Source organism: Balaenoptera musculus, chromosome 7 (genome assembly GCF_009873245.2).
Source record: "Balaenoptera musculus isolate JJ_BM4_2016_0621 chromosome 7, mBalMus1.pri.v3, whole genome shotgun sequence".
NCBI lineage: Eukaryota > Metazoa > Chordata > Mammalia > Artiodactyla > Balaenopteridae > Balaenoptera > Balaenoptera musculus.
In genome coordinates, this window is record NC_045791.1 from 8148965 (window position 1) to 8167874 (window position 18910).

At 35.3% G+C, this 18910-nt stretch overlaps 1 pseudogene; it reads left to right on the plus strand.

Annotated features, from left to right (window-relative positions):
• Positions 1–17935: 17935 nt before the first annotated feature.
• LOC118897796 lies at positions 17936–18571 on the plus strand (annotated as a pseudogene).
• The last annotated feature ends 339 nt before the right edge of the window (positions 18572–18910 follow it).

The window sequence follows — 18910 nt, forward strand, 5'->3', positions numbered from 1 at the left end:
TATGGTATTTATTGTTCTCTGTCTGATTTGACTAACTTCACTTACCATAATGTCCTTACGATCCATCTATGCTACTAAAAATGGCAAGATTTCATTATTTTTTATGGCTGAATAATATTCCATTGCATATATGCACCACATTTTCTTTATTCATCCATCCATTGATGGGCACTTAGGTTGTTTCCGTATCTTGACTATTGTAAACAATGCTTCCATTAATGTGAGGGTACATATACCTTTTCAAATTAGTGTTTTCATTTTATTTGTATAAATACCTGAAAGTGGAATTACTGTATCATATGGTACTTCTAATTTTTAATTTTTTGAGAAACATTCATACTGTTTTACATGGATGGCAGCATCAATTTACATTCCCACAAATACTGCATGAGGTTTTCCTTTTCACCACACCTTTGTTAATACTTGTTATTTCTTGTCTTTTTGATAACAGCCATTCTAACAGGTGTGAAGTGATATCTCAGGTTTTGATTTGCATTTCCCTGATGATTAGTGATGTTGAGCACCTTTTCATATATCTGTTGGCCATCTGTATGTATTCTTTGGAAACATGTCTATTTGAATCCTCTGCCCATTATTTAACTGGATTTTTTAAAATTGGGTTTTATGAGTTCTTTATATTTTGGGGTATTAACCCCTTTTCAGGTATATGATTTGCAAATATTTTCTCCCATTTGGTAGGTTGTCTTTTTATTTTGTTGATGGTTACCTTTGCTGTGCAGAAGCTCTTTAGTTTGATGTAATCCCACTTGCTTATTCTTGTTTTTATTGCCTTTGATTTTGGTGTCAAATCCAAAAAAATCTTTGCCAAGACTGATTCCAAAGAGCTTACTGCCTGTGTTTTCTTCTAGGATTTTTATGGTTTTCAGGTCTTATGTCTTTAATTCATTTTTTTTTTCCAGATTTTTATGTTTTTGGTTTTTTTTTTTTAATTTTTTATTTATTATTTATTTATTATTTTTATTTTTGGCTGTGTTGGGTCTTCGTTTCTGTGTGAGGGCTTTCTCTAGTTGCGGCAAGGGGGGGGCCACTCTTCATCGCGGTGCGCGGGCCTCTCACTATCGCGGCCTCTCATTGCGGAGCACAGGCTCCAGACGCGCAGGCTCAGTAGTTGTGGCTCACGGGCCCAGTTGCTCCGCGGCATGTGGGATCTTCCCAGACCAGGGCTCGAACCCGTGTCTCCTGCATTGGCAGGCAGATTCTCAACCACTGCGCCACCAGGGAAGCCCCTTTAATTCATTTTGAGTTAGTTTTGTGTATGGTGTTAGTGGTCAAGATTTATTCTTTTGCATGTGGCAGTCCAGGTTTCCCAACATAATTTATTGAGGAGACCATCCTTTTCCTTTGTCATAAATTAACTGATCTTATATGCTTGGGTTTATTTCTGGACTCTCTATTATGGTCCATTGATCTGTGTGTATGTTTCATGCCAATACCATACTGTTTTGATTGCTAATGCTCTGTAATATAATTTGAAATCAGAAAGTTTGATGCCTCCAGCTTTGTTCTTTCTCAAGATTGCTTGAGATATTTGCAGTCTTTTGTGATTCCATACAAATTTTTAAATTGTTTGCTCTATTCCTGTTTAAAATGCCATTGGAATTTTAACAGAGATTGCAGTTAATCTGTAGATTGCTTTGGGTAGTATGGGCTTTTTAATGCTCTTAACTTTCCAATCAATGAACATGGAATATCTTTCCATTTGTTTATGTCTTTTTCAATTTCTTTCATCAACATCTTACAGCTTTCATTGTATAAGTCTTTCAACTTCTTGGTTAAATTTATTCTTAGGCATTTTATTACTTTTAATGCAGTTGTAAATGGGATTGCTTTCTTAATTTGTCTTCCTAATAGTTTGTTATTAGTGTATAGAAATGTAGCAGAATTCTGTATACTAATTTTGTATTCTGCAACTTGTACTGAATTCATTTATTATTTCTAACATTCTTTTTTTGGTGGATTCTTTAGGGTTTTCTAGAAATAATATTATGACAACTGCATATAGTAACAGTTTTACTTCTTACTTTCCAATTTGGATGCCTTTTATTTATTTTTATTGTTTAATTGCTCTGGCTAGGATTTCTAATACTATTTTGAATAAAAGTGGTGAAAGTGGGCACCCTTCTCTTGTCCCTCATCTTAGAGGAAAAGTTTCAACTTTTTACTATTGAGTTTGGTGTTAGCTTGCCTTGTCATATATGGCCTTTATTATGTTGAGGTACTTCTCTCTATACTCATTTTGTTGAGGTTTTTTTTTTTTTATCATAAATGGATGTTAAATTGTGTAATTCTTTTTTTACCTATTGAGATGATTATATAGTTTTTATCTTTCATTTTGGTATTGTGATGTATCTCATTGATTGATTTGTGGATGTTGAGTTATCCTTGCATCCTTGGACTAAATCTCCCTTGATTATGATATATAATTCTTTTAATGTATTGTTGAATTCAGTTTGCTAATAGATTGTTTTCTTATTGTTGAGATTTATATGTTCTTTGTATATTTTTGAAAATTATCCATTATTGGACATGTCTTTTGCAAATATTTTTCTCCCTGTCTGTAGCTTGTCTTTTCACTTTCTTGACAGTATCTTCTGCAGGGTAGAAATTTTTAATTTTAATGAAACCCAGCTTATCTAGATTTCTTTCATGTATTGCACCTTTGGTGTCATATCTAAAAACTCATCACCAAAATCAAGGTCATCTAGGTTTTCTTCTCTGTTATCTTCTAGTAGTTTTTTAGTTTCACATTTTACGTTAGGTCTGTGATTCATTTTCAGTTAATTTTTTTAAAGTGTGTAAAGTCTGTGTCTAGGTTCCTTTTTAATTTGTATTGCATGTAATATCCAGTTGTTCCAGTACCATTTCTTGAAACAAACTATAGTTTCTTCATTGTATTACCTTTTCCTCTTTGTCAGTGATAATTGACTACATTTTTATGGGTCTATATTCTGTCCCATTGAGTTGTTTTTGTTTGTTTGTTTGTTTGTTATGTTTTTGTTTTGCTCAAACCCACATTGTCTTGATACTGAGCTTTAGAGGAAGTTTTAATGTTGGGTAGAGTTAGTCCTCCAACTTTGTTATTCTTTTCAGTATTGCATTGGCTATTTTGGGCTTTTGCTCTCCATATGACATTTAGCATTAGTTTTTCAATATCCACAAGACAACTTTTGACTGAGATCATGTAGTATTTATAGACCAAGTTAGGAAGAACTGGCATCCTGACAATATCTGGTATTTCTATACATGAACATGGAACATTACTTCATTTATTTACTTCTTTAATATACTTCCTTTGAGTTTTATAGTTTTCCTCATATAAATATTGCATATAACTTGATATATTTATACCTTAACATTTCATGTCTTGGGTGCTAATGTAAATGGTGTTGCAGTGTTTTTTTTATTTCAATTTCCACTTGTTCACGAAGATTCATTGATTTCATATATAGTGTTGAATAGAGAAGACATTGTGCTCTCCCATAAAGATAAGCTAAGAAAAAGACATCATCACTTGGCAGAGTCAGGAGGAAGATATCTGAATGCATAACCAACATCATTGACAATAACTACCTTATGCCTTTGGGTAAGTTCTTAATACATTGAGGTCTTTAATCAAATGGATGTGCTAGTCTATAACGTCAGAACTTCTTCTCTTGTCCTGGCCTGTTATGGTTATATGGTTCTATAAATAACTATGAGGAATTGACTGCATCTTTAAAGAATCATATTAGTTTTTTCAACAATAACACTATTACCAGCAGCCACTGCACCATGATAATCTACACCAAACCTATGTGAACTAACTATTACATTTTGTTCTGTGCTTGGAAGCTACCAGAGTAGATGAGGTGATCAGAAAATATTTCCCCAGTGATGATGGCTTCATGGTCAACTTCCTAGTGAATATCTATATTCATGCACTTCTCCCACCAACCTCTATCTCTCCCCAGCCCAAAGTAACTGACTTTGATTTATACATATGGAACTTAGATCCAGGTGAATATCAAAAGATGAGTAAACTTGCCTGTTTCATTTAATAAATAGAACTGCATTATCTTGTTTAATTATATAACTTTAACAATGGCTTTGTTTTACAAACACAAAATCATACTGGTCATACAGAAGAAATAAGAAAATATAATGGATTTCTTAATAAATATGCTGTTAATTATGCTTGTCCTTGTAACAGCCTCAAAAAATGTCATGCATAATTTTTTCTCCCTTTTTGCTGTCCTTTATCAAGTACATATTTAAATTCATCATGGAGAACAGGGAGAAAATTGGTAGTTTTTTTGTGATCAAACACATTTTCTAATTAATTTTGGCATCTCAATGTCATGACAATAAATATTATTAATTTAACTTCTTATGCCCTCTTAGGAGCATCTTTATAAAGAAATGTGTCATTTGGGAAAGTACTTTTTTAGATCAAAAGGTACAACTCACCTTCAAAAGTCTTTCAATTAAGGACTGCTATTAAATCATTTATATCATTATATTTATCTTTCCTCTTTCTTCATATTTATCTTTGCTAATTCAGATGGTAAACAGTGTGTGTGTGTATATATATATATACATGAATTTAAAGAGCATTTCTACAGCAATAATGCAACTGGTCTTTAATTTTCTTTCTTTTATTTAAGTGAAGAATTACAATTGAGAAGTAGCCCTCAGCAAACACATTCAACTTCAGTTATTCCACAATTATGATCAGAAGAGGTTTAGATAATGCCAAGTGCATGTACACTTAGCTGTAATTTGGGGGTTTCTCTAGAGATTTTCTTAGACCCTTGTCTTTACTGTTTCCTTTAAGAGGTCTTTGTGAAATCAAGTGTTAAGATCTCTTCACTATTCTCATGAAGTGCTTGGGTGCAAAAGAGAAGAGAGAATATAAATTGCTTTCTAAGATGAAGCAGGAGGGAGAAGGCATATTGGAAGGACCTAAGCAGAACTGTTCTGCTGAGAACATCCATAGTTAGACAGATAAGATTTTTTTCTGGATTTCCTTTTTTTCCAGTGACAACTAGTATTAACCTCAGAAGAAATTAAGTGTTCATAAAGGACTGTGTCAGGGGGTACTGAATGTCCCTTTCTTTAAACTCTCTCTTATAATATTGAGCTTCACATGGACAGGATTTCTTTTTTCTCACTAATTTTGTATTTTTAACGTCCAGCACAGGACCTGTCATAAAGTAGATCTGAGTAAATGTTGATTAAATTTAATTGAATTGACTTCTTTAATCAGGTCCAAGAAGGATCTATGAATGTCTGATATCTTAAAGAATAAAACTCAAGGATGCCACAGGTCAAGTTTTAGAGAAATATGACTTGTCTGTATTCCTTAAGGCTCTTGGGACTACCTTATTTCTTGGGCTGACTATCCAAAAAATGTTATTTCTTGGGTAGTCAGCCAACCAAACTTGGAAAATGAGGTATCCTTACAGAGGAAAAGAGTTAGGCTTTGTAGTTGAATCCAAATTCTGTCTTTTACTGGTTTTGTAACTCTGGATAAATCACTTAAGTCTCAGGACCTCATCTTCTTCATCTTTAAAACAATTGAAATGGTGATCAGTACAGAGGGTTATTATGAGTAACATACAAATAAAGTGATTTATGAAAAAATATCCTGTTAGTGAGAAGGCATCTAAATATTCCTTCCCCCCAAATATTCTCCTGGTATTTATGGCCATGTATAATTTCTTCATACTGAGTAATTTGGTTCTAGCTAAGAGAGTATGCATAGAAGGATCCCTTTGTGATTAGGTTACAAAAAAAATGTTGTCTACTAACTGACGCTCATTCTATTGCTTGCTTTGATAAAGTAGACTGTCATGTTGGAGAGATCCACATTAGAAGGAAGTAAAGTGGCTTTCAGTCAACAACCAGAGAGCAACTGAGATCTCCAATCCAATTGCAAGAAACTGAATCTTGCGAACAACCACGTATATGGCTTAGAAGCAGATCCTTCCCCATTTGAGCTTGGTGCTGAGATCATGGATCTGTCTGATACCATGACTACAGCCTGTCAGAGACCTTGAAGTCAGTCGAGGATCCAGCTAAGCCACACCCAGGTAAGTGATCCCAGGAACAACTGTGAGATAATAAACGTGCACTGTTTTAAACCACTAAGTTTTGGGATATTTTAAGCAGTGAGAGGTAATTCATAAAAATCACTAAATAATCGACAAATCCATTGTTACAGGTGCTCAGGACAAAAAGCTTAGTCTTTCTGTACTCCTTTCTTTCTATCATACCCCACATCTGATTTCTCAGTAATCCTTTTGACTCCTCCTTCAAAATATACCCAGAACCTACCACTTCTCTGCTACTCTCCTGAAACAAGTCACCATAATATCTCTATTGGATTATTACCGTAGTCTCCTAAAATCACCCACTCACTTGATTACCACTGGGCTTCCTGCTTCTGTCACTTCCCCTATGTGATCTATTCCCTCCATAATAGAGACTCTATTTTAAAACACATGTAAAACTATGCTACTTCTCTGGATGAAATCTACTAACAGTTTCCCCCAAATACTCATAAAAACCAAAGTCCTTCTGATGGCCTCTGTGTCTCTAATCTGGGCCCTGAAACATCTGTGCCTTCATGTCTGGCCCACTCTGCCTATATCCAGCATCACTTCTTTCAAGGTTGCACTAGGAAAAGCCGGCTTCTACTGGGTGTGCTTTGCCTCAGGGCATTTGAGTTTGCTGTTTCACTGAATATAATGACCTTCCCCCAGGTAATATGGCTCAGGCTCATTCGCTCACCTCTTTCAGGTCTTTGCTACACTTCACTTTCTCAGCATGACTGGTCCAAATTACTCTATTTAAAATCCCACACATCATCATTCTCTCCCCCCACTTCCCTACTGTATTTTTCTCAGGGTAAAGCCATCAGCACTCTCTGACATATTAAATATTTCACTTATTTTTCCTCCCTTACAACATAAATGCCATGAGGGCAGCCATTTTCTTTTTTTAATTATTATTTTCTGTACCTTCAGTGCCTATATAGTATACATTTAATAAATGATTGATTGGCTGAAGAAATGAGAAATAGTAGGAGAATAAAGCAGTGAGTTACAAACAAGACAGTGAAGTGTCTTCTTGAACTTTCTAGAAGTGAGGTCAGAGACTTATAAGTGGAGTTTTCTCTCAAGATCTTTATGCTGCTAAACATGCAGGTATGAAGCCCAGGAAAAGAGAGTAGTGTTTCTTCCTTTTTATTTTAAAAGAGAGCAATAAATGATATAACACCTATAAAGTACTTGGAATAATGTCTGGCATAGAGAGATTGCACAAATAATGTTAGCTGCTATCATTACATTATCAACCTTATTATGTCTTCTTCATCTCTCTATACCTTTTGGCCTTGATAAGAAACAAGACCTAGATGAATCTAGAAGTGAGAGAGAAAGGAGAGGGTTGGGCAACATGTCAGGGTCTCAATTCTTGTATTATTGCTCTTTGTGAAGAAATTTGGTAGAACAAACAGTTGTTTTGCATGGAAAAATTAAAGTTTTAACATCTAATTCATAAGTAAAGCTCAACTAAGAGCGTTTGCTTATAAGGGCAATTTGGTGGCTTGTGAAAGTCAGTGATTATTAATAACATACCCCCACCACAAACAACAGCAACAACATTGGATCCAAAAAAACAAAAGAAAAAGGAAACCAAACCAAACATACACAAACATGAAAACATTGCAAAAAATAAAAGTAGGAAATTTGAACTCAAGAGTGGGGTGGGGTAAGTCATAAGAAAAATGAATTGTAGATTTTCTTTAAAAATCAGAACCATGTTTTTTATATTTTGGATGAAAACAATCATTTCTCAATTCGAAGTTAACAAACATTTATAAACATGGTTGGAAAATACTAAAAAGTGAGTATGAAGAAGGAAAAATCTTTTAACAATCTTTCTGTTGCTATTACCAATTTAGATATGTTCTCTTTATACACTTAACTAATCATTTTGCATAAACAACTGATACTCCTTACTTTCATTTCATATTGGCATTTTTTTTCATTGCATGGTGTTGTCCTTATCTAAAGCTTTTCCAATGGTTTATAACAAACCTTTGAGTGGGTATGCCATCATTTTGATTCGTTGCTACCTTTTTATAAGATATTTAAGTTTTTCCCCAAGATTTCAATGTGCACATTATAAAAATAATATTGTCTACTAAATATTTGACAGAGTGAAATAGAACTGTGTAGGAAAGAGAAATTCAAAGTTTAATAAGATTATCCTTTAAAAGTCAATTACGGGATTTTCGTGAGATGCAGACACTGAACAGTTCTACATTGATTTTCATTGGTGAAGGGTGGACCTGTTCACCTCCAGGCCCCTCAGGAGTAACCATAGACTGTTTACAGAGTATAGTATACCATAACCATTTCATCTTCATTATCCTACCAGCCAAACCTTTGACAGACAAGATGAAGTCACTCTTCAGCATGGGACATTGATAAGCAGATCTATGACACATTTACAATTAAGGTGCAGTGATAGAACATGTTCATTCATAAAATAGACATTGATGTGTGTTAAGTGTTTTATTTTGGCAGGTGAAAGTTTTTGATTCATAAGTGTGGAAGTATAGGGCTTTATATGGTTTCAGCCAAGGCTCTGTAAGTTGTGTATCCATTCTTTAAGCCAGATCTAAAGACTTCTCTGTAAAATTGACAAAGACCACCCTAGAATGAAGAGATTTCCTCATCCTTTGATTTCAATAATGTGATTGCCTCTTTTTGTTTATTTACTATATAAATCAATATTTTACTCCTGACTTTACAAAATTAACCCATTACCCTAAGGTTAGTTGTGAATTTTTCCCCTTTCTTTTTAATAATGGATAAGGAAAAATATCCAGGATAAAATTACATTCAGAAACAGTGTACATGTCTCTTGGACACAACACAGGGCTGGTCACTGTGGAAGAGTGAACAAAAGAGGCAAACATGAGCCAGAGAGGAGCTAGTTAATATCAGGTGTGTGCATATGCTACAGATAATATCTAGTCCTGAAAAAATACTTCTTTTTTTGAGACTATTTAGGGAATGGATCCTCAAGTTACAATTACTTTGCAGCTCAGCCCTTAATTTTTCTGCCAATCTTTCTCTAATGACAGGAATCTCTTCAGTGTAATAATACTTGCATGGGAGGAAGAAGAAGACCATCAGCTGAGCAAGTTCAGTGCTCTATACCAAGCAGTAGGATTTTCAAACACATCATTAGAAAGGAATTCTAATCAACCACCTGATGAAATTAGGCTAAGTCTGTTTTACAGGTGCAGTTGAAGAGATGGAAACTAAAGATGTTTAAATAATCTTGGTCAAGGCAGGTTAAAGGAGTTATATAAACAAGGTCTTGGTTACTAGTTGGAAAGCACCAAGGGAAACACAGGTATTTAATTGTGCAAAACTGTCAAAAGAAGGTAATTTTGTGCCTACCAACTAAATACCAGCAGTTACTCATCATTTCTGATACTGTCATGGTGGCTTAGGTATGAATCATCAAAATCACCATCCAAACTAGTTACCGATGGAGGGCAGGGAAAACATCTCCACCAACTGCTGGGACCCATGAGTAATCCTAAAGTAACTAAGATTGTTATTTTTTCCTTTTTTAAATTAAAATATAGTTGATGAACATTATGTTGCTTTCAGGTATACTGATTTGATATTTGCATACATTATAAAATTTTCACCATGATAAGTTAAGTAATCTACTGACCCCTATATAAAATTATTATAGTATTATTAACCATATTTCTTATGCTGCATATGACCTCAGTGTGGTTATTTATTTTATAACTGGAGGTTTGTGCCTCTTAATCCCCTTCACCTATTTCTCCCCCCACCCACCTCTAGCTACCATTCATTTATTTTCTGTATTTATGGGCCTGTTTTTATTTTGTTTTTTAGATTAAATGTATAAGTGAGATCATACTGCATTTTTCTTTCTCTGACTTATTTCATTTACCATATACCCTCTAGATCCATCAATGTTGTCAAAAAGTACAAGATTTCATATTTTATGGCTGAGTAATAGTCCATTGTGAGTATATATATATGCACATCTTCTTTACCTGTTCATCTATCTATGGACACTTAGGTTGCTTCCTTATCTTGGCAACTGTAAATAATGCTGCAATGAACATTGTTGTGCATATATCTCTTTGAAATAGTGTTTTTATTTTCTTTAAGTAAATACCAAGAAGTAAAATTGCCAGATCATGTGGTAGTTCTATTTTTAATTTTTTGAGGAACCTCCATACTGTTTTCCATAGTTGTCTGTACAAATTTAGATTCCTATTAAAAGTGCAACAGGGTTCTCTTTTCTTCGCATCCTCTCCAACAGTCATTATTTCTTGTCTTTTTGACAATAGACATTCTGACAGGTGTAAGGTGGTTTCTCATTGTGGTTTTGATTTGCATTTCCCTGATGATTACTGATGCTGAGAATATTTTCATGTGTCTGTTGGCCACCTGTGTGTCTTTTTCAGAAAAATGTCTATTAAGATCCTCTGCCCATTTTTTAATAGGGTTGTTTGCTTTTTTGATATTGCATTGTATGAGTTATTTGCATGTTTTTGATATTAACCCCTTATTGGATATATTGTTTGAAATTTTTTCTCCCATTCAGTAGACTACTTTATTATTTTGTCAATACTTTCCCTCACTGTGCAAAAGCTTTTTAGTCTGATGTTGGACTAAACAAAGTCTCTTTGTTTCTTTCTGCTTTTGTTTCACTTCCCTGAAGAAACAGATCCAAAAAAAATATTGCTAAGACCAATGTCAAAGAGTGTGTTGCCTATGTTTCTTCTAGGAGTTTTATTGTTTCAGGTCTTACATTTAAGTCTTTAATCCATTTTGATCTATTTTCATATATGGTGTGAAAAAGTAGTCCAGTTTCATTCTTTTGCATGTAACTGTCCAGTTTTCCCAACACCATTTGTTGAAGAGGTTGTCTGTTCCCCATTGTATGTTCTTGCCTCCTTTATTACAATAGATTAATGGACCATATAAGCATGGGTTTACTTCTTGGCTCCCTATTCTGTTCCATTGATCTATGTGTCTGTTTTTGGATCAGTACCATACTGTTTTAATTACTGTAGCTTTGTAGTATAGTTTGAACTCAGGGAGAATGATACCTCCAGCTTTGTACTTCTTTCTCAAGATTTCTTGGGTCATTCAGGATCTTTTGGGTTTCCATACAAATTTTAGAATTACTTTTTCCAGTTCTGTGAAAAATGCCTTTTGCATTACCATAAGGATTGTTTTAAATCTGTAGATTGCCTTCAGTAGTATGGTCATTTTCACAACATTAATTCTTCCAATCCATGAGACAGTATATGTTTTCATGTGTATCCCTCAGCTTCAATTTTTTTAGTCAATGTATTAGAGCTTTCAAAATACAAGTCTTTTATCTCTTCAGTTAGATTTATTCCTAGGTATTTCATTATTTTTGATGCAACTGTAAATGGTTTTCTTAATTTCTCTTTCTGATATTTCATTGTCAATGTAGAGAAATACAACAGACTTCTATGTATTAGCTTTGTATCCTACAGCTTTACTTAATTCATTGATCAGTTCTAAATAGTTTTTTGGTGGTATATTTAGGATTTTCTATATATAGTATCATGTCATCTGCAAACACTGACAATTTTAATTCTTCCTTTCCAAATTGGATTCCTTTTATTTATTTATTTGTCTGATTGTTGTGGCTTGTGTGTTGAGGGGAAGGGGGCCAGAGTGAGCATACTTGCCTTATCATAGTCTAAGGGGAAATGCTTTCAACTTTTTGCCATTGAGTATGATGTTAGCTGTGAGTTTGTTATATATGGCCTTTATTTCATTGAAATATGTTCCCTTTATACTCTCTTTGTTGAGAGTTTTTATTATAAATGGATGTTGAACTTTGTCAAAAGCTTTTTTCTGCATCTATGGAGATGAGCTTATGATTTTTTTTCTTCTATTTGTTAATGTGGTATACCACACTGATTGATTTGCAGACATTGAACCATCTTTGCATATCTGGGCTAGATCTTACTTGACCATGGTATATGATCCTTAGAAAGCATTGCTGAATTTGGTTTACTAATATTTTGTTGAGAGTCTTTGCATCTATGTTCATTAGTAATATCAGCTTGTAATTTTCTTTTTCTTTGATGTCTTTGTCTAGTTTTGGTGTCAGGGTGACGCTGGCCTCAAAGAATAAGTTCAAAAGTATTCTTTTCTCTTCAACTTTTAGGAGTAGTTGGAGAAAGATAGATGTTAACTTTTCTTCAAATATTTGGAAGAATTCACCTGTGAAACCATCTGGTCCTGGACTTTTGTTTCTTGGGAATTTTTCTTAATACTGGTTCAATTTCATTACTGGTAATTGGTCTGTTCATATTTTCTATTTTTTCCTGATTCTGTCTTGGAAATTATACTTTTCTAGGAATTTATCAATTTATTCTAGATTGTTAATTTTTTATATATATATATATATATATATACATGTATATATATATATATATATATATATATATATATATATATATACATGTATATATATGTATATATATTCAGTTCATCTAATATGCCATTTAAGGCCAATATTTCCTTATTGATTTTTTCTGTCTGGATGATCTCTCCATGGATGTAAATGGCATGTTAGAGTCCCCTACTATTGTGTTACAGTCAATTTCTTTTTAAATGTTTATTAATATTTCCTTTACATATTTAGTTGCTCCTATGTTGAGTGCATATATATTTACAATTGTTACAAATTTTTCTTACATTGATCTCTTAATCATCATGTAATGTCCTTCTTTGTCTCTTGTTACAGTCTTTGTTTTTATGTATAGTTTCTGATATACTTATTGCTACTCCAGCTTTTTTTTGTTTCCATTTGGATGGAATACCTTTTTCCATCCCCTCGCTTTCAGTCTGTGGGTGTCTTTATATCTGAAGTGAGTCTCTTGTGGGTAGCATATATAAGGGTCTTTTTTTGTTTTTGTTTTGTTTTGTTTTATTCATTCAGGCACTCTATGTCTTTTGAATGGGGCATTTAGTCCATTTACATTTAAATAAATTATTGATAGATGTGTATTTATTGCCATTTTGTCAATTGTCTTCTGATTGTTTTTGTAGTTCTTTTTCCTTTTCTTCTTCTTCTTTCTCTATTTTCCCATGTGATTTGATGACTATCTTTAGTGTTATGTTTGTATTCTGTTCTCTTTTTTGGTGTGTGTATTTATTATAGTTTTTTGACTTGTGGTTACCATGCTGATTATATATAGCAACCTATATGCAAATGTGATTATTTTTAGTTGATGTGTTCTTATGTTTGAAAGCATTCTAACAGCCCTGCTATTTTAACCCTCTTACTCCACATTTCATGTTTTTGACATGATATTTTATATTTTTTTGTGTTTGTCCCTAACTACTTATTGCAGACGTAGATGATTTTGTCCTTTTTATCTTTTAAGCTTCTGAATAGCTTTATAAGTGGTTGGTCTAACTTTATTCATACTTGCCTTTACCAATAAGAGTTTTCTTTCTTAATTTTCATATTTCTAACTGTGACCTTTTCTTTTCTGCTTAGAGTTGAATTCTTAGCTTTAGCTTGTCTATAAAATTCTTTATCTCTCCTTCAGTTCTGAATGATAACCTTGCTCTGGGTAGAGTATACTTTGTTGAATGTTTGTTTTTTTCTTTCATCACTTTGAATATATCTTGCCACTCTGACATGCAATATTTCTGCAGAAAAGTCAGTTTATATTCTTATGGAAGTTTTGTGTATGTGTGTGTGTGTGTGTGTGTGTGTTTTAACATAACCAGTTGTTTTTCTTTTGTTACACTTATGATTCTCTTTTGATCTTTAATTTTTGCCATTTAATTATGATGTGATTGGTGTAGATCTCTTTGGTTTAATCTTGTTTGGAACTCTCTGTGCTTCCTGGACCTGGATGTCAGTTTCCTTCCCCAGATTAGGGAAGTTTTCAGCTGTCGTTTCTTCAGATAACTTCTGTTCCCCTTTCTCTCTCTCTTCTCCTTCTGGAACCACTATAATGCAAATGTTAGTATACTAGATGTTGTCCTATATGTCTCTTAATATATCCTCATCTTTAATTTTCTTTCTTATGTTCAGCTTGGTGATTCCCATTTCTCTGTATCATCTAATCTACTTTTGATTCCTACTAGTGTATTTTTTTATTTCAGTTATTGTATTTTTTAGCTCTATTTTGTTCTTCTTTATATTTTCTAATTCTGTTGAAATTCTTACAATGTTAATCCATTCTTCTCTCAAGTTTGGTGAAAGTCTTTATAATCATACCTTGAACTCTTTATTGTGTAGACTGCTTATCTCCACTTCATCTAGTTCTTTTTCTAAGGTTATGTTTGGTTTTTGTTTGGAATGTATTCCTCTTCCTCCTCATTTTGCCCAATTCTCTGTGTTTATTTCTATGTTATGTAGGTCAGTTACATTTCCCAATCTTGGAGAAGTGGCCTTATGTAGGAGATGTTCTATGTGGCCTAGCAGTATGGTCCTCTCCAATCACCAGAGTTATGTGCTCTAGGGGTGCCCACTCTGTGTGCCTTCTCTTCTGGTGGGGCTGACCACTGTGGGCACATTGGTAGGTGGGGCTAGCCCCTGGCCAAGTTGTCTTTGCCTCATGTGATGGCTTCAGGCCAGCTGGATCACAATGTTGGCTTCCTGCGTGGCTGTCTGTGTGCTCCTCAAGGTAAGGAGTCTTGGGGCTGGCGCTGTCCTGCTGGAGGGTGGGGCTGATTCTCAGTACGGCTATGTTGTACAACCCAGGGAACATTGGGGCTGGTCTTGGTCCACTGAAGGGAGGGACCAGACCCTTCCTCCACTGTCTGCATGGCCACGGGATATTTGGTGTTGGTGCCAAACTCTTGGTGGGCAGGGCTGGTTCCCTGGTGCTAATGGGGTAGAGGGAGAATTACATAATGGCACTTGCCAGCATCAGTGTTACTGCAATAGAACACGTTCCCAAACGTGGCAGCCACCAGCATCTATGTCCCTGGGGGAGGCCCAGTTGTCTCCTTCCTCTTCAGAAGACTCTCCAAGATCCACAGGTGGGCCTGACCTAGGCTCCTTTCACTACTGCCTCTGTGCTGTGACTCAGAGCATGTGAGATTTTTGCAGGTACCCTTTAAGCATGAAGTCTCTGTTTCCTATAGCCCTCCAGCTCTCCTGAACAGAAGCTCCACTGGTTCAACGCCAGACATCCTGGGGGCTCATCTTCCCAGTGTAGGACCCATGAGCTGGAGAGCTTCATGTTGGGCTCAGTTTCTTCACTCCTTGGGGAGAACTTCTATGATTGTGATATTCTTCCTGTTTGGGGTTTGCTGACTCAGGAGTGTAGGTCCTGACAATACCATATCTCTGCCCCTCTTACCCATCTCCTTGTGGTTTCTTCTTTAGTTGTGGAAATTCTTTTCGTCTAGTCTTCAGGTTATTCTCAAAGGTAGTTGCTCTGTAAGTAGTTGTAAGTTTGAGATGTCTTTGGGAGGATTTGAGTTCAGGGCCTTTCTATGCTACCATCTTGGCTATCTCCTAAAAATTCTTGATAAGTAGCTGGAATAACCCTATGCTTATAAAAATGTTATTAATTTAATAATTTAAAATAATTACTTATTTTTAGATGTCAGAAAAACATGTATCCAGGAATTGGTTCTGCCATTGGCTTGCCAAGTCATTTTATGCTTGTCAATTTGTAACTTAGGGCCTCAGTTTCCTCAGTTATAAAAGTTAGGCATTGGTACAGATTGAAATTCCTCCAACCAGCCAAATACTTATATTTCTACAATGGACAGAGGACAGCATATGACTTTATATTTTCTATAAAGGATGTTTCTGCATAATGTAATAAGGTAGGGGGTAGAGGCTAGATGTGGCATCCAGACCCCTAATATGCACAAGGCAGTGTGCTGTGTGCATAAAAATTGATCTCTACAAAACTCTACAAAGTCAGTATTGTTATGTACATTTAATGGAGGAGAAATAGCTAGAAAACATTGTTGGCCCAAAATTTTAACAGCTATGTTACAAAGCAGAAGAAAATTACTGAAATAATAGAGGTAGCAGGGGGTTTTCTTAGATGACAGAAGAATGAATAATCAACTCTTTTTCAGAAGTCTTTTTTTAATGTTATTGAATCCAGGAAAGTCTAGGCTGCAAATATCAGAACTTTTCAAAGTCCCTTCCTTGGAAATAAAATAGCTAAGAATGTATCATTTTGATAGAGATTAGAAAAATTATTCTCATTCTAAATATCTTTGCTCATTCAGCTCCAAACTTGGAATGTTTCCTTGGAACTAGAAACATCACTATGCAGTCATGGCTCTTTCTACCTAGTAAAACTTATTTGAATTACTCTTACTAATAGTCAATTAAAAATTGAATGCTGGGCTTCCCTGGTGGCACAGTGGTTAAGAATCCACCTGCCAATGCAGGGGACACAGTGTTCAAGCCCTCGTCCATGAAGATCCCACCTGCTGCGGAGCAACTAAGTCCGTGAACCACAACTACTGAGCCTGAGCTCTAGATCCCACGAGCCACAACTACTGAGCCCGTGTGCCACAACTTCTGAAGCCCGCGCACCTAGAGTCCATGATCCACAGCAAGAGAAGCCACCGCAATGAGAAGTCTGCTTACTGCAAGGAAGAGTAGCCCCTGCTCGCCGCAACTAGAGAAAGCCCGCACGCAGCAAAAAAGACCCAATGCAGCCAAAAATAAATTAATTAATTAATTTAAAAAAAAATTGAATGCTTGTCCTCAAGCTTTCCAACATGTCTGTTTTTTGGCCCTAGTGTCTTTGTGTCTAAACTAATGATGTCTTCACTTTCACGTTGACTACATCATGGTCATATTCCACTTTTCTTTTTTCCAGGTAGGAAATACCTGTTTCCTGGTACCAATCCTCTTACTGCTTTGGAAGGAATCTCTGTTCATTTATGGCTTCATGTTTATTAAACTCGATACCATTTTCACACATATAGAGATTTAACTGCTATTCTTAAAAAGAAAATTAAGCGATAAGATCAGCAAAATATTAAAGACATTACTTGAAGCTGGAGAATGTCACTGTCTAATAATTTTCATCAAGTACATTATTATAAAATATAGTCAATTCTATAGTCTAATAGTGAGCTTAAAATATCCTCAAATGTGAAGTGAAATTTAAACAGTCATTAGAAGTTTAAAACTATTTGAGAAAAAAATAACATCCCCCATTTGGTTGCATGAAGTAGACAGAGTGTTTTGAGAGACATTTATTTTGATAAATAAAATAAGAATTATTTATGGTAGATGTTTCCAGAATATCTGTTTTTGAAGTGGTTTGGGGGAACAAAAGCAAAATGTGCTTAGAAAGAATTTTAGAAAGAAGATTACCTCTCAGAATGAAACCACAAAATTATTGCTTGATTTTGGAGTTTGGAATGGGAAGGTATGTGGGGAGACATAGAGTGGAGGGATAAGCAGTGACAATGGCAGGAAAAGCCTTAAAGGTTTGACAAGGGACTGGAAAGCACTGGAGAATCATAAAGTTATTTGCATGTTGATGTAACACTGGAGAGTCAATTAATTAATTTATTCATTCATTCATTCAAGTTTATATTATTTAGCTGTTCCTCTTTACTGGGAACTTCTTCTCCATTATGTATAGTATTGGTGGAAACTACTGCCCATATCATACAATAGTAGCAGACCCCCTTTGGCTTGATCAAACAGGCCTACCATAATGGGGCTTTGACTCTCAATATAAAGACATAAAGATAATGGGGTGTTTGTGATTCACGGCCACTGTGTCACTCTCAAATATTAGCGTCAGGTAGGTAATAAAATAGTAATGATGATATACTGGCTAGATATACTGACATACTGACTACTAGAAATGCAGCCAGCAGAAGCCCCAGAAAAAGATTCTAAACAAATTCTCAGAGGATGAGTGGATGGTTACTGGTCAGATGCACCCATGCCAGAATAAGACCTCAGTGATGGTGATCCAAGAACAGAGACATTGTGAGCTGACACAGGCCTGGATCTGTTCCTCTTGGGGCTACTGTAACAGTGGAGATGGCTATGTATGGAAAACATGCAGAAGGCTGTTTATCTCATCATTGGTACCCTAATTCAGAGGAGGCTAGAGACACAAGTAGCTAATCTAACACATCCACAGCACAAGGTACAGTACCTCTGGCTTCTTCAGGAATCCATCTGGCCTGGGGGAGTTTTGCCTAACTGTCCATGCCCTGTAAGGATCTAGGAGCAGAATGCAGCTGTGGATGGGAGTCCTGGCAAATATTTTCCTAGAAATTCTTGGGGTGAACAAATGCAGGCTGAGCCATAGTCTAGTCTTGGAGTTGCTACAGAAACCCTTAATCAACAGGCATTTGATTACTGCCTTTGGATCATCATCTTGGAATTCTTGGATCTCTGTGCCTTTACTGAAGATTCTACCATAACCACCTCTGCCTCAGATACCCCAGGCAACTCCAAGAGAATTGGTATCTCTGCTTAGCCATAAGTTACTTATCTACTGAGGAAGAAGAGTTATTCCACCACTGAGAGACCAGTCAAGAAGCCTGTTTCCTCTGGAACTGAGCTATAGGTCAGAAGACCTGGTTTCACAATGGTACATCTCCTTCCCTGCCAGTTCCACTCTACTTGCGGCAAGTGACTGGAGTATATATGTACCTATTATGTGCATATCCATCTCCATACCTTTTTTAAACAAGTGTATATGACACTGCCTGCTTCTTGTCCTACACAGTAGCTTTGAGTTCCACCCATTTTTCTATCTTTCGTTAGTCTCCCCCATTTATTCTGTAATGTATGTAATACTTATATTCAATTATTT